A 13,879-nucleotide genomic window follows, 5' to 3' on the forward strand; every position below is an offset into this window, starting at 1 on the left:
AGTGAGTCTCAAATTCCACATAACAAACTTTTTTGTCACAAAAAAAGACACAGTAAATTTCCTTGAATTTATTAACTTTTCCATAAATATTTAATTACTCAGAAATGTACCAAAAGCACAGATTTCCATTGTCCTAGTTATCAGGCTTATACAAGAGTGGGTGAGAATTATTGTATTCAATAAACACAGACTTAAATACATTCATCATTCTTCCTTTCACTTCAAATAAGATGATTTTCAAAGAAACTTATGAATGTCAAGGCCAAGCATTTGAATTTTCTTCTGATGATATTCAAGTAATTGTCTTAACCTTAAAATAAAACTGTATAATAAAAATATTTAAATCCTAAAGAGGGAAAGTATTATGTTGCATTGGGCCAAATTAAAGACCCATTATTTACATGGGATCTCAGAATGACGAAATAAAAAGAACTTGGGGATTTCCTGGACGGGTCTGGGACAGAGGCTCCGCACCCAGGGTGGCTCTATCCTCTCCCTCGCCAGTACCCTACACTCTCTGTGGGAGGCTCATATCTGCAATCCCAATACACGATGAGTTCTGCCGGCCACCTTGGATGCTCCTGCCAGCACCCATCACCACCTGAGTTTTAACACATTCCTTGTGCAACAAGTCACATAACTTCCATAGGTAATAAATTAATAACCCCCCAAAAAGTATCCTAAAAACCGTGTAATCCTAAATGAAAAGAGCACATTATTCTAGCTCACATTTACTGGCTGCTCACAATGTGCAAGCATTCTGCTAAGCCCTGCTCCATATCATCTCCTTGAAACCCTGTAAGAAGCATACAGAGGAAAGTACTATCACACCTCTGCTTTCAATGAGGACACAGAGGTGTGGTCACTTGCTTGAAGCCACATGGCCTGTGAGTGGTAGACTCAGGAAGCATCTGTTTGTGTCCCAACTCCAGAGTCTATGCTGGAAGCACTGCCCTAGCCACCTCTCTGATGCTCAGGAGATAAATCTCCCACAAAGAAAAACACAATGGATTTGAAAGCTGTGCAGAAAAACCATGGAATGATTTGCTGCCCTGGTCTTCATTGTCTCTGCTCTCCTCAGTAAGTGCAGGACTCATGCCTCCCCTTGGGGCAAAGTCGTGGAAACGATCAGTGCAAGTGCTCAGACAAAGAGAAGTGCTCACAATGATGCTGGGATGAAACCCACCTCTGAGAAGAGCTCCTGCAAAAAAGGGAGGAGACACTTGAAGACAAATCCATGGGACTCCTTGAGTATTTTGTGTCTTCGGAGCTGGTTTCCTGGACACCTTAACCATCACCTTCACCTTCCCCATCTGCCATTTATGTGCCATTACCACTAAACTAGGACCCAGAGAAAACAGCCAAAGAAGTGCTTCTTGGTGCCACAGCACCATGTGTAATTATGACAACAGTGAGCATTCTGTCAGCATTGGCTTCCTGTCAGGCACCATGCTAAACATTCCACTGCACTGTTTCACTGAACCTTTAACAGCCCTAACTTAGGTTACTGCTATCCCCGTTTTACAAATAGCAAACCAAGACTCAGAGCAGGGAAGACACTTGCCCAAGGTCATGCACGTTATGTGTGGCAAAGCTAGGATTTGAACCCAGTTCTGCCTGGCTCCAGGGCCTGAATCTGCTTGGCCACTTCATTCAAGGTCCTCTGTTATGGCCAATCGCCTTCAGGCACCTTCTCTCTGCGTGTGGCTCCTCCACTGACTGTGAACTCCCAAAGGGAAGGTCGAAGCGCCTTCATCTCCATATACTCAGCATCCAGCACAAGGTTTAGCCCAAAGCAGGAACCCAGCAAAGCTGGTGAATGAGTGCCCACATGAAGGAAGTGAAGTGCCCTCTCTTCTAAGAAAGCGGGCCCAGAAATGCCCCTCAGAAAAGCCAATCCAACCAACTCTTCCCCACCTGGCTCGAAATCTATGGCCCATCTGCTCAGCTCTCTTGGCCTGCTCCTCCACAACCCCAGCCCAAGGGAAGGGAGAGCAGCCATACCTCTGAAGAGAGGAGAGGTGAATTTCAGCAAGCAGGAATAGCTCATTTTTAGACCTGTCCTTTTTTCTGCTTCCCCATCTTGACCTGGAGCATCTGGAGCAAATATTTCTTTCCTCTCTCTTTCCTAAGACTTTGTAGGACAAGTGTCACCAGCCATACCCAAAGCCTACAGCTAGTGTATGGCACAGCACATGTCTGTCTCAGAGTCAGCACCCAAATATTTGGGGAATGAAGGAACAGAATCCAAAGACTGGGTTTTATCAGAGATCTGGTGACTTATAAATTAAGAGTTTGCCAATGTTTGATAGCATGACTTGTCTGAGCGGAGATCCATCCCACTGTTCACCAAGAGTCTACCCTTTGCATAGCCCTGAAGACTCCACAGCAAAGAAAGCAGGAGACTTTCCATGTGCAGGGAGAAGACACAGGCATAAAGTCACAGATGCAATAATGTGATGTGCACTCTGATCAAGGTGTTTACACAATAAAAGTCAAGAGAGCACAAATGGTAGGGCGGTCACTTGTGCCTAGAAGAATTGAGTAGGTTTCACAAAGGAGGGGAAATTTGAGCTGAGGAGCTATTTCCAAATCACCCAGGGAGAAGTAATTGTTCCCTGCTTCTGTGACCCCACACACTGCTCACTTCCCCACCATTAGGCCCACCATACTATTCTGTTACCAGTGGCTGTGTGCCTGTCTCCCCACACAGTATGTGAGCATATGAAAGGGGGTACCTGAGGCATTCTCCACAGCTCACCCTTAACTTCCCAGTAAATATCTGTTGACAAAGAATAAAGAATCTATTCTACATTATTAAAAACATAGCAGCTTACCCTTCTTCAGCATCTACTATGACCTGCTACTGTTGCATATACTTTGCATGCATGATCTCATTTCCTCTTCACAAAAATCCCCAAAGACAGATCTTATTGTCATCATCTATTCTACAGATAGGAAACTGAGATGCAGAGAGATTAGGTAAATTATCCCAAGTTATAAAACCAGTAAGTGACAAAGCTGGACTTAGAATCATGGCCTGAATAGAAAATCAGTTCTCAATTACCAGTGAACGAATCCCTTTTCCTTTCTTTCTGTTCTCTGTCTTGCATCCAGCTATATGGATTGCCCTTTAATCTAGTGTTCTCTGGGTCCAAAGCCATTTCTTTCCTAGAGGAGAACACAGGATGTCTCTTTTTAGTCTTCTAAACAATGACTGCCAACCATTAGAGAAAAAATCATGGTGGGGGGAAAACAAAATTGTTCTTATCGTATCAGTCAAAAACATTTATTAAGGAGGAACTGTTTGTACCAATTGGAACATTTTCCAATGTTGGAGCAATTTCCAAAATAGATTAAGTGAAAAAATGAAGGAGCAAAGAGTATGTATAGAATTCGATTCTTGGGTAAGAGAAAGAATACATAATAAACAAAAAACTGATAACAGTGGTTGCCTCTAGGGAAAAGAACTAGGAACTGGCAGCTTGAGGCAAGAAAGACACTTACTTTACAATTTATTCCCCTACTTGCCTTAAAAAAAATCATGTCGGATGTTTTTACTTCTTAAAAAAATAAAACATAGGGCCAGCCCATGGCTCACTTGGGAGAGTGTGGTGCTGACAACACCAAGTCAGTGGTTAAGATCCCCTTACCGGTCATCTTTTTAAAAAAATAAAAATAAAAATGCCATTCAAAGAAACCATTTATTGCCAGGCCTTTCCCAAATGTTCACATACGTAAGATTGCAACCATGAAAAACTATGTATGTTCATGAACAAAACTGGGTGAACTTAAGATATAGTGAAATAGGCGGTTCATGTTGAAGTTCAGTAATTTCACTAATGTTGTTACAATATTTTTTGTGCAGTAAATAAAATCCATGTTGAAAGTACAGGTACAATATACATACAAGCATTGGGGACAATTTGCCATACCTTCTTCCTAGTTAAGTCCTTCATCTGTTCTTTCAACAAGTATTTAATGAGCACCTACTATGTGCCAGGCAAGGGGTTAGATATTTTTAAAAGAAGAACTAAATAACAGGTCATTAGTTTCCTCCCTCCTTCCTTTCAGGAAAATACAACAGCATACTGATCAGAATGCCAGAGCTAGAAGGATTCTTGATGATCACACAGTCTAACACCCTCCTCTCTCAGCTAAGAAAACTGAGGTCTGGTGAGGGAAATGGGTTCATTCAAGGTTACATAACAAGTGAAGGCCTCAGAATTCCCAGGCCTGCTCTCCTTACGTGCCACATACTGTTCTGAGTAGCCCATGTTAAAAGATGGGCAGGCAGGCAGGGCAGAAAAGGACCCTAACAATGAGTGCCAAACAGATCAGGTGCTTTCACATATCTTGTCTCATTTTTCTTCATAAAAACCTCACAAGGTGGACGTGTTTAACCTTATTTTACAAATAAAACCAAAGCTCTGCAAAGCTATGAAACTAGTGCTGGTTCACAAAGCAGGAGGTGGTGGCACGAGGTTTCAAACACAGACCTGACTGACTTCCAAGTCAGAGCTCTTACCCTCCATACTAAAAAGGAAAATCAATTTAAAAAGGTAGACTGGGGCCACATTACAATGAGCTTCAGATGCAATATTTTTCCGTTAATGAAGTTCTTCTCTTGACCCTGAACGCTGTCACTCCAATAATAAAGAAAAAAGCCAGTCCCCTCATTATGCAACACATGTTCTAGCTCTTGTTGCCACCAAGTCTGGGCTTTCCTTTTAACCCACAGAGCATGATGGTCACCCAGAAAGCAGCAGTCTCTGAGAGCTATTGACAGTTTCTGCCAGGACAGTGTGGGACAACTCACACATGCTGCTTCTAGACCCTCTGGTTCCTGCCACAGTAGACAATAAGGACCTATCCCTGAGAAGTCTTCCGCACAAGACCCTGAGGTGCCGCTGGTCACCACAACACCAACCACTGGTAGTGAGCGAGGTTCTATCCATGCATTGCAGATAGGAGGCAGTATAGTTTGGACGGGTCAACAGCTAGTGAGCAGAGGCACTGGGCACTGAAATGTCACACATATGGGTAAAGGACACTCTTCTGAAATTCAGAGGAAGCCCTGTCATCTCGATTTCTTCTCTGTCCCTGTAGGAACCTAATGAAGTTCTGGAATTCCCTTCTTTTTGGTGTCTTCCTTCTGGATTGTGGTAAAATCAAAGTTCATACTTGGCTGGGGGAGAGAGAATTCCACAGAACTCAAGCCTAAACCTCATGCTCCAGCTCAGAGTCCTCACTGGGGCTGGGGTCTAAAGGTCAACAAACAATTAAATGTTCCTCTGCTTTCCATTTGCCCTTGCTCCCTGTGTTGCAGCAGCTCCCTCAGAAGCCTCACAGGGAGAAGTAGTCATGATCCAAGACACGACTGAGTCTTTTGGGGTCTCCCTATGACAAATCTCATCCCAAATTCCAACAAAAAAGTGGTCTATTCTTATCTCTTGACTAGTAATCTCCTCCTCTTTAGATTCCCCAGTCTCCGAATCCAACCTGCCCACAGGCGGAAGAAGAGAAAGACATAACTTTACCACAACGATTTGTTCAGTCCGCACTATTTCATCTTACCCTCACCAGGCCTGGGGGAGACTCACAAGGAGGTGCCATAATGCTCATTTTGCAAAGGAGGAAACAAAACTCAGAGAAGCGAAAGATAACACAGAGTCAAAAGCTTCTCAATTCTCATTCCTGCTCTTCCCCCTCACCAGGCTGCCATTTCAGTCTTTTTGAGACTAGCACTGTTAACATTTGCAGCAGCATCTGGTACCAGAAGCCAATAAACCAGGACCCTTCCAAGCTTCACACTAGCTGCTCTTCAGGCACACACATTTTTCAACAGCTGATCATCCAATGAAAGCCAACCACCCCCCAATCTAGGCATGCCCCTTCGATAGCAACAGGGAAGGCCCCTACGGCGTGAAAACCAGCGCGCCCCACTTAGGGCACGGCTGGCATAGGAGAAGCAGCCGGCCTAGTAACCAGAGCAGCTGAGATCCAAGTCCGCCTCAGCAGAGGCACAGGCAGGCCTGGACGGCCCTTCCAGACGCAACCGCGGATGCCTCCAGAATCCGCAGAGTCCGAGGCTCCCGCTCCCACTGAAGCTCCCCGGACAACGGACAGGACGGCCTTCCCTCCTCCGGCGACCACTCACCCTCCGCCCGCTCCTCACCTGTGGCCCCGCTTCCGGACCTGCAACCACTCGGGGCCCCGCCCCTTGCACCTGTGGTTTCCTCAGGCCCTGGCTCACCTCGCAGCCCCCTCCCACCGGCAAGCCCGGCGTCCCATGGCCCCGCCCCCCGCCCCCCTCGGCCCTGCCCCACTGCCTCCCCCAGCGCCGCCACCGCCCCTGCACCCTCTTCCCGCCACCCCCCCCATCGCTGTCCTTCACGCCCCCCGGGACCAGCCCGTCTAAGGGCCCGGAGCCCATAACCTGCCGAAACAACCCCCGACCCCCGGCCCCGCCCCCCCGACCGAGGCCCCTCCCTCCCGGGCCCCAGCGGCCCCCTCCCCCGGGTCCCGCCCCCCGCACCTGCCGGTCCCTCCGGCCCGGCCCCCAGGGCCCCGCCCCGCCGGCCGCTCCTCTTACCGCCGCTCTCGCCGCCGCCACCGCAGTCCCGGCCGGTCACCTTGACGCGGGCCGCAGTGGCTGCCGCCGCCTCCTCATGGCCCTGGGAGCGGCCCTGCGGCAGCGGCGCTTTCGCTCGGAGGCTGGGGCCGGGGCCGAGCCGGGCGGAGGCTGGGCCGAGCGCGGCTGGAGCGCGGGCAGACGAAGGAGCCGAGCCGGTGCCCAGCCGCAGTAGGAACCGTCCGCTCCCGGGCCTGAGCGGCGGGCCGCCCAGCCAATGGGCGCGCGGCACCAGACCAGCCTCCCCAACCAGCTCGTCGCAGGGGCGGAGACATGCAAATAGCCCGGCTGGGAAACCCATTGCGCAGCCGCTGCCGCCGCGGTCCTCCCCGGCCGGCCGCAACCTCGGCGCTCTCTCTGCACACCCTCTCAGCCGCGGGGATGCTCCGGGGGCCCGTACACCTGCTGGACGCCCCGCCACGCCCATCTCCTGCCTAGAAATAGCCATTCATCTCTTTCCCCACACATCCTTCCAGGCCTCTCCCAATTTCCCCCTCAAATCCCTATCTAGGATTCAGCGTTTTCAACAAAAAATGGCTTTGTGAGAGAGACATCATCTCAGCGCCCATTCTTTACACTCGGAAGTAGGCACAGAGCGCAGAACGTCAGAGCCGGAAGAAGCCTCGGAGGTCCGAGAGTCCAATCCATTTATTTTACAGCTGGGCAAAGTTAGGCCCAACGAGGTCAAGGGACCTGCCCAAGAGCACACAAGTGCAAAGGTGGGGAATGAGACTGGATCTTGTCTCCCTGCTCCCGGATCCTTTATTCTGAGCCAGGCACCACGAGTTGAACACAGAGGTTAAGTCGTTTGCTTAAAATCGCAGAGACAGTAAGTTGGAAAAACAGACAGACTAGGAAGCCCTGGAAGTCCGGAATACAGCAAAACTCCGTTGTGCTTCCCGCAGGAAGGAGGTACGATGCCCTGCCCTACCCCAACTGATTTTGGGCCAGACGGACAAATAGAACATCATTTTGACAGTTTTCAAATTCATTTTGCAGTAACATCAGAGTATGGAAAGATTTAGTTATTGCGCTTCCCAAAGCTTGTGGAAGGAGAGAAGAAACAAAAGAAATAGAGTCCGTAGAAATTAAACTATTTCTACGTCTTTGGGGGATCTCTGAGGAAGTTTCTGCTATTTTGTATTAAGAAAACAGTACTCATCAAAGCAAATACTTCACTATTTTACTTAAAGAGAACAAGAGACCATGTAATTGGGATGGTTCTGCTCAGACCCTCTGGATTCAGAAATGCACAGTGGGGGCTGTGGAATTTCCACTGCGCAAGCTGGAGGAACAACCTGCCAGAGTCCAAGCCCTGCTTCTGCCACCAGCAAGCTGTGTGCACGTGAGCAAGTTACTTAACATCTCTGTGTCTCAGTTTTTTAATTGAAAAATGAGTAAAATGAAAATAGCATAGTCTCAGACATACTGTTGGGAGGATTGAATGAAATTATTCATGCAAGAGGGCCTGACACCTAACAGGAGCTCAATAACTTACCTGTGTGATTTCGGGCAAGCACAGAAGGAGTTTAGCACAGTGTTTGCAATATATGCTTGCTAAATGGCATCTATTATTTTTATTATGCTTATGCGTATGTTTTTAAGTTTTCTTCAATGAACACGGATTCTTTTGTGATATATGAAAAGTTATTGTAAACCCAATTTGAAAATGAGAAAAGGATCTAAATAGACATTTCTCTGAAGAAGATATACAAATGGTCAATGTGCACATGAAAAAGTGCTCAGTATCATTAGTCATCAGGGAAATGCAAATCAAAACCACAACGAGGTACCACTTCACAGCCATTAGGATAACTATAACAAATAAGATAGACAATAACAAGTGTTGGTGAGGAAGTGGAGAGAAAGAGAATCCTCATACACTGCTAGTGGGAGTATAAAATGGTGCAACAGCTTTGGAAAACAGTCTGGCAGTTTCTAAAAAGGTTAAACATAGAATTACCATGTGACTCAATTCCACTCCTAGGTATATGCCCAAGAAAAATGAGAACATATGTTCACACAAAAACTTGTATACAAATGTTTACAGCAGCCTATTCACAATATCCAAAAAGTGGAAATAACCTAAATGCCCATCAACTTATAAATGGATAAAGAAAATGTGGTATGTCCATACAATGGAATGTAAAAAGAAATAAAGTACTGATACATGCTACAACATGGATGAACCTTGAAAACATGCTAAGTGAAAGAAGCTAGACCACATATTATATGATCCCATTTATATGAAATGTCCAGAATAGGCAAATCTATAGAGACAGAGAGTAGATTAGTGTTTATCAAGGGCTAGGAGGAGAGGGAGGGAGTGGGAATTGGGGGAGACAGCTAAGGAATGTGGAGTTTCTTTTGGAGAGGATGAAAATGTTCTAAAATGGAATGGAGTGATGACTGCACAACTCTGTGAATATACTAAAAGCCATCAAATTATACACTAAGTGGGTGAATTACATGGTATGTGAATTATATCTCAATAGGGCCATCTTTAGAAAGTTGTAAAGTCGGGCCGGCCCGTGGCTCACTCGGGAGAGTGCGGTGTTGATAACACCAAGGCCCCGGGTTCGGATCCCATATAGGGATGGCCGGTTCGCTCACTGGCTGAGCGTGGTGCTGCCAACACCAAGTCAAGGGTTAAGATCCCCTTACCGGTCATCTTTAAAAAAAAAAAAAAAGTTGTAAAGTCTTATCAATTGTGTCAACGCCCATGCTTAAACATGTGTAGCAGGATGTGGAGAGCATCTCAGCTGTGTCCACCAGGGTTCAGATGTCAAAGTGGGATGTGCTAGTGGAGTAGGCCAGCTCTCAACATCTAATGTGTTTAAGTCACTCTTAATGAGGGGAAAGAACTTTTGAATCATGGAAGGAAAGGAAGATTGGAGAAATCACCAAGGTCAATCAATCCCCAACCCAGCTGCCTTCACCTAGGTTTATACTTCATGGAGAGCCAAACTTTGGGACTGTTCAAGGAATTGTTTTCATTAGAGATGCTGATCAACAAGGATGCTGTGATTGACAGACTCTAAGGGGGCCCCCATAACCCCTACTTCCTGATTTCCATGGCCTGAATGTATGTGATTATGTTACGTAAGATAGTAACCCATCTTGCTAGGAGACTCTCTCTTGCTGGCTTTGAATATGTAAACTGCCGTGTTGTGAGCTGCACTATAGAGAAGACCATAGTGCATAGCAAGGAACTAGAGCAGCCTCTAGCCAGCAACCAGCAAGAAATGGGCCCTCAGTCCAGCAGCCTGCTAGGAACAGAATGATGCTAACAACGACATTAGCTCAAAAGCCCATCCTTCCACGGTTGAGCCTCAGATGAGATGGCAGCCCTGGGCAACATCTTGATTACAGCTTTGTGAGACCCTGAGGCACAGGGCCTAGCTAAGCTGTGCTCCGGACTCCAAACCCAAAGAAACATTGAGATAATAAATGTGTGTTCTTTTAAGCTGCTAAGTTTGTGATAAAATTGTTACACAGCAAAAGATAACTTGTACGGAGGTATAACCTACCCTTCTCTGTTGCCCAACAAGTAGCTTCTGTGCAGAGGCCATCAGTGTCCAGGTGATATGAGGATTCTGGAATGAAATACTCCTCCAGATCCTAGGGCTGGTATCTTTGGGGCATCAGGAGACAGAGGATAGGCCACAGGAAAAAACACCATCATTAGGGACACAGGTAGCAGTGGCAATGGTGAGGTGCCCTCAAGGGTCTTCTGGAGAAGCAGCCGTCAACACAAGTGACAGGGAAACTGAGAATGAAGTTTTAAATTTGGTCAGTTCTAGGAAAAAATCCTTGCTTTGCCACTTCCCAACCATGTTCCCTTGGAAAAGAGTCCAAGCCTCTTCATGCCTTGGTCTTCTCATTTCTCAGAAGGCAATATTCAGAGTACTTACCTTGCAGGGTTCTCCTGAGGACAAGTAAGTTAATCCTGTAGTAGCCATGAGAATGCTCCTTGCATTCCCCCAACTGTAGGGACCTTATTTAGCCAAGGGCCCAACTGCTACAGTCTGAAACCCATCAAAGCATTTGCACTGAGGCCACACTGCCCATGGGCTGCACCCAGTGATGACCATGACAGGGATACTAATGCAGGCCTATCCCTGGATGACAATGGGACTCTTCTGACAATCATCGTTGGCTCAAGGACTGTCCAACAATCTTGCTGAACCTTCCTTAGACTATGGTAGCATAGGATGGTTCCACACACTTCCTTCTCTCTCTCCTTTGAGTGGGGGTCAGACTGGATTCGTAGTGTGATGGCTCTCTGAAGCTTTCCCAGCTCCCTGCCCATTTCCCCTAATAAAATCTTTTTTTTTTTTTTCCCTAATAAAATCTTTGCATGTTTAATCCTGTCTTGGCATCTGCTTCTCAGTGAACCTGGAGAGACACAGAAGTACCAGGAATGGTCAGGGAAAAATAGGTGGTAAGATGTGGGAAAAGGTGGCAGCTCAAATTCTAAAGATTTCACTGGTGGTGACCTGGGAAAATATCCCTGTGGAAGAGAATACTGTGGTAGGTTCCATGATGACAGTGTCTGAAAAATATGGAGAGAACAATGTCTACAAAGACAGTGGAAGTCAGTTGACTGGTTATATTGCAGAAGGATAATGAAAAACTGAGAGCTGTTAAAGAGCAGCTAATAGCTAAGTGTGAGAGCCAGAGAATTTCAGTGGTAGCTTCCAAAGAGGCTCTTACCACCCGCGCTAGTGGAAGTACAGATACAATTGAGCAGCAGGCGAAAGACCTAACTGTTAGTGTCTAGATCTCCAGAACTGTTTGAATGCTCAGGCAAGAAAAGTGTATTGTTGAAGGTCAGGAGCCTGGAGGTGAAAACTAAGGATCCTAAAACATGGGATGTTGACTCAGTAACATGGCCCACCCTTCCTGAGTAAGAACGGAGCTATCACTGTACTGGAAGGTGCTACTGAAGCCCTTCCCCAGAGGCAACCTTCAGTGCTGTTCTTCTCCTGGCTGCCGGGGTTAAATCCCAGAATAACCTGGCTGGGGATGCACTGGGCCAAATGAGGGGAAAAAATAGACTGTGTAGCTAACTTGCAAGAATTAACCAGTATGTACTGGCAGAAACCTGGGCAGTACCCTTGGGATTGGATTTTGAGAGTGCTTGATCAAGAAAGCTGGAATGTAAGACTGGACAAGCAAGAAATCATTGACTGGGGGACACTTTCTCAGGACAGGGGATTTAACACCCTAGTAAGGACCCCAGCTACTGGGGTGGCTCTCAGAAACCTGGCAAAACAATGGCCAATTCTCAGTGAAGTGGAAATTCTCTACCATCTTTGCTCCACCCGGCAGATGGTGGAAGAAGTAGGTGTGCTGAAATGGACACACAGCCTATCATTATTCACCAATACTGATTCTGTATTTGTAAATTAACCTACTCACTAAAATTGTTTGCATCCCAAAGTAAGTACTCACAGCACTTTTATGGTCATCTGGGGACTTGTGCAGAGCAGTGAAAAATTTGAGTCAGCCGATGTGCAAGTTCCCATCTGAGGTTGAACAAGGTGACATTTTGCCTTCTGGTTTCAGTTCTCATACTATCAACAAGCATCCTTTCTCAATCTGTTTAGTGCTATGTTTTTCTCATTTCTGTGCTTTTTTTGGTGATTTTGCTTTTAGAAGTGGCCCCCAAGCCTAGTGCTGAAGCCCTGTGTAGTGTTCCTAAACACAAGCAGGCTGTGGTGTACCTTACCAACAAAATACAGGTGTTAGATAAAGCTTCATTCAGACATGAGTTATAGTGCTGTTGATTGTGGCTCAATTTTTTTTTAATTGAAACATAATAGATTGTACATATCTGTGGGATACAGCGTTTGAAAAGCAATACCTATGTGCAATATGTGATGCTTAAGTCAGGATAATTAGTATATTCAACATTACACATTGTAATCATTTTTTGTGACCTTTTACCAATTTCTCAATAAGCCCCCCTCCCCCATTCCCACTTCTGGTGGCCTCAGTTCTGTTCTCTCCTTTCGAAAGTTCAATGAATTACTGTGACTGTTGTATCTGTCTGTCTTTATTTTTTTTACCTCCCACTTATGAGTGAGGACATGTGGTATTTCTCTTTCTCTGCCTGGCTTATTTCATGTAACATAATTTTCTCTAAAGTTCATCCATGTTGCTGCAAATGGCAGAATTTCATTCTGTTTTGTGGCAAAGTAGTATTCCATTGTGTGTATATACCACATTTTCCTTATCCAGTTGTCTGCTGATGGACATTTAGGTTCATTCCAACTCTTAGCTGTTGTAAATAGATCTGTGAGAAACACGGAAGTGCAGGTATCCCTCACATGTGATGATTTCCATTCCTTTGGATATATTCTCAGCAGCAAGATTGCTAGATCATATGGCAATTCTAGCTGTAGTCATTTGAAGAACCTACATACTGTTTTCCATAAATATAATATTAATGGCTGCACTAGTTTACAGTCCAATGAACAGGGTAGGAGGGTTCCCCTTTCTCCACATCCTGGCCAGCATTTGTTATTCTCTGTCTTTTTCATAATGACCAGTCTAACTAGGTGAGGTGGTATCTCAGTGTGGTTCTGATCTACGTTTCCCTGATGCTTCGTGATGTTGAGCATTTTTGCTCGTGTCTGTTGGCCATTTGTGTATCTTCCTTTGAGAGATGACTATTCAGCTCCTTTGCCCATTTTTTAAATAGGTTATTTGTTTTTTTACTGTTAAATTGAGTTCTCTGTATATTCTGGAAATTAATCCCTTGTTGAATGCATAGTTAGCAAATATTTTCTCCCATTCTGTAGATTGTCTTTTTGCTCTGTTAATTGTTTCCTTTGCTGTGCAGAAGCTTTTTGATTTGATATCTCACTTGTTTACTTTTTCTTTTGTTACCTATGCTTTTGGGGTCTTATTCATAAAGTCTTTGCCTCGTCCTGAATCCTGAAGTGTTTCCTCTGTTTTTTTCTTTTAAGTGATTTATAGTTTGAGATCTTATATTTAAGCCTTAAATCAATTTTGAGTTGATTTTGGTATATGGCGAGAGGTAGGAGTCTAGTTTCATTCTTCTACATATGGATGTCCAGTTTTCCCAGCACCATTTATTGAAGAGGCAGTCTTTCCCTCAATGTATGTTCTTGTTGCCTTTGTCAAAGATCAGTTGGCTGTAAGTATGTGGGTTGACTGCTGGGCTCTCTATTTTGTTCCATTGCTCCAAGTGTCTGTTTTATATCAATACCATGC

The 13,879-nt window shown here is 45.5% G+C and overlaps 1 protein-coding gene across 6 annotated transcripts in view; it reads right to left on the reverse strand.

Moving 5' to 3' along the window:
- RALGPS1 (Ral GEF with PH domain and SH3 binding motif 1) overlaps positions 1-6,811 on the reverse strand; it is a 313,809-nt gene extending 306,998 nt beyond the window's left edge. For all 6 annotated transcript variants that reach the window (XM_063081606.1, XM_063081607.1, XM_063081604.1 and 3 more), the window contains exon 1: positions 6,596-6,811. The gene's annotated coding sequence lies outside the window, so the exon portion shown is untranslated. The remainder of the gene's footprint in view (positions 1-6,595) is intronic.
- Between the last annotated feature and the right edge of the window lie 7,068 nt (positions 6,812-13,879).

Source organism: Cynocephalus volans, chromosome 17 (genome assembly GCF_027409185.1).
Source record: "Cynocephalus volans isolate mCynVol1 chromosome 17, mCynVol1.pri, whole genome shotgun sequence".
NCBI lineage: Eukaryota > Metazoa > Chordata > Mammalia > Dermoptera > Cynocephalidae > Cynocephalus > Cynocephalus volans.